At 24.1% G+C, this 2,698-nt stretch overlaps 1 protein-coding gene across 4 annotated transcripts in view; it reads right to left on the reverse strand.

The window, feature by feature from the left end:
- LOC117175009 (caspase-2-like) overlaps window positions 1-2,698 on the reverse strand; it is a 29,103-nt gene that overhangs the window by 7,976 nt on the left and 18,429 nt on the right. The gene's annotated exons all lie outside the window — the stretch shown is intronic.

The raw sequence follows: 2,698 nt of genomic DNA on the forward strand, positions 1-2,698 counted from the left end.
ACCTCTGTAATTACGACTTTTCATAACAGTCAGTCTTGTATCGTCCGCCTGTAAACATCGTTTCAATTATGTGACATTTTTCATAAATTATTGGAGCCTCTCTAATATCTTTGAAGCTTCAATCAATAGAAATTTTGTCCTGTTAAAAAATTTCTTAAAGAAAAAAAAAAGAAAAATTTTTAAATGACGCTGTTTGTTTTTTTTATAAAACATGACTTTGTTTTTTGACTCAGGTATGTTTCAATATAATAACCTTTTTATTTTGTTCAAACCGATATCCTTTTTACGACACTAATTATTAGAACGCTTACGCTCATACAATTTTTTATTAAATTATAGATTTGTATATCGACTCTTGATAAAGACCCGCAGTGTTGGTCGAAACTTTGAGGATTTTTTGAAAATAAATAAATATGTTTTTTACATGTTATTTCGGATGCTTTTATTTTGATTTTATCATTGACCGTAAGACCGAATATTTGCTGAATTTAGCTAAAATACTGATTAAAAAATATACATTTATAAACAAAAGTTAAATTTACAATAAAAAAATTATCTAGAAAAAAAAACGATTTATCAACAAAATAGTTCAATTTTTAAAAAATAGAATGAATTTTCAACTGAAACTATGAATCTTTAACTGAAAAATTACTGCATTTTTGAGGCGAAAATACAAATTTTCCAACCCGAAATTGTGAATTTTCAACATAAAAGTTAATTTGAAACCGAAACAGATTAGTTTCTAATCATAAGGGTGAGGTTTTAATCAAATATTTCCAGTTTTAAACAAGAAAGATGAAATTTCTACAAAAAAAAAATGGATTTTCAAGGCAAAAAACGAATTTTCAAGAAAACAATTGAATTTTCAACCAAAAAGGATGACTTAATGTATACACGGCCCCTAAACAGAATTAGGATTCATTTACGTACAAAAAAAGATAAAATTTTCTTCTTTTCAGACATGAACTTGTGTAGATTCCCATAGATTCCCAAATCAGATCCGATTCAAGATATCTTACGAAAACCTAGTTTGTAGAAGTGGAGCCATTTCTATCACAGCAATGCCACTTATCATCATCGTCGATTAATCTTCATAAAAGTCGATTAGTCTCAAACCCTATAAGTACAAAATTACCTTCATTTAAATTTCGACTCTTGGCCAAAGTTTCTACATTTTTTAGCTTTTTCCATTTTCTATTGCTATTTAATGAAGTAAAAGTATTGAAAGCTTTCTCATACTTAAGAATCATAATTTATTTTAAACTATCCTTTTTCCATTCTGGACTATTCATCAAATTCAAAGTTATTTGGATTTTTGTAATAACTTGTAATAATTGTTAATTGTAAGCTGCTGACATTTTGAAAATATTTTATAGATGTATATTTTTTCGGTCAAATTAAAAATCGAGTTTTTCATTTCAAAGATGACAGTTTCTGTCGAAAATGGAATAATGTTCAAGAAAATAGTTGAATTTTTAAACGAAAGAGATTAATTCTGATTGCGAAATTTATTAGTAAAAATTTTCAAATTAAAAATCGAGTTTTTAATTTAACCGATAAAAGTTTCTGTCGAAATTGGAACAATGTTCAACAAAATAGTTGAATTTTTAAACGAAAGAGTGAAAATTTGAACTACTTTCTTTAAAATTCATATATTTTTGTTTGATAAAGATTCATAATTTTAGTTGAAAATACGTCTTTTTGGTTGAATACGATACTTCTTTGTGGAAATATTTTTTTGGTTAAAATTAATTTTTTAAACTGGAAATTTAACTATTTGGCAGAAAATTAAACTGTGAAGTTGAAAATTAATTTTTTTTAGTTAAGGATTCTAGTATTGTGTTGAAAATTCGTATATTTCATATAAATTAACTGTTTCTTCATCATTTATTTTTTATTAAAGGTTCATAATCTTTGTTGAAAATTTATATTCTGGATTAAAACTCAATTTTTTAACTGAAAATTTAACTATTTGGTTAAAAATCGAATTGTGTGGTTGAAAAATAATTTGTTTTAGGTGAGAATTTAAGTATTTCATTGAAAATTCTACCTTTTAGGTAGAAAATTCAACTCTGTTGAAAGTTGGACTACTTTCTTTAAAATTCAGTTTGTTGGTTAAAGATTCATAATCTTAATTTTAGTTAAAAATTTATTTATTTTAGGAAAAAAAAATTTTTTAAATTAGTTTTTTAACTGAATATTTAACTGTTTGTTTTAAAATTAATTTTTCTAAATTGAGAATTCAAGAATATCGTTAAAAATTCGTATTTTTTGAATGAATTTAACTGTTTCTAATTTAAAACAAAATCTTTTTTTGTTTGTAATGTCAAATATTAGATTTTTCGTTAAAAAATCATCTTCTCAGATTGTAAATTCAACTTTTTGGTTGAAAGTTGAACTACTTTCTTCAAAATTCATTGTTTCGGTTGAAGATTCTTAATCTTAGTTGAAAATTCATCGTTTGTTAGAAATTGAACTATTTTATTAAAAAATCTTAATGTGGTTAAAAATTAATTTTTTATTAAATTATAATTTTAAATCTTCTTTGGCTGAAATATCAACTATTGCGTTTTTTTGTAAAAAATTGATATTCTTCGATTGAAAATTCCACTCTTTGGTTGAAAGTTAAACTACTTTCTTCATAATTCATCTCTTTTGTTGAAAATTTATATTCTGGGTTAAAACTCAATTTTTTAAA

Source organism: Belonocnema kinseyi, chromosome 6 (assembly GCF_010883055.1).
Source record: "Belonocnema kinseyi isolate 2016_QV_RU_SX_M_011 chromosome 6, B_treatae_v1, whole genome shotgun sequence".
Taxonomy (NCBI): Eukaryota; Metazoa; Arthropoda; class Insecta; order Hymenoptera; family Cynipidae; genus Belonocnema; species Belonocnema kinseyi.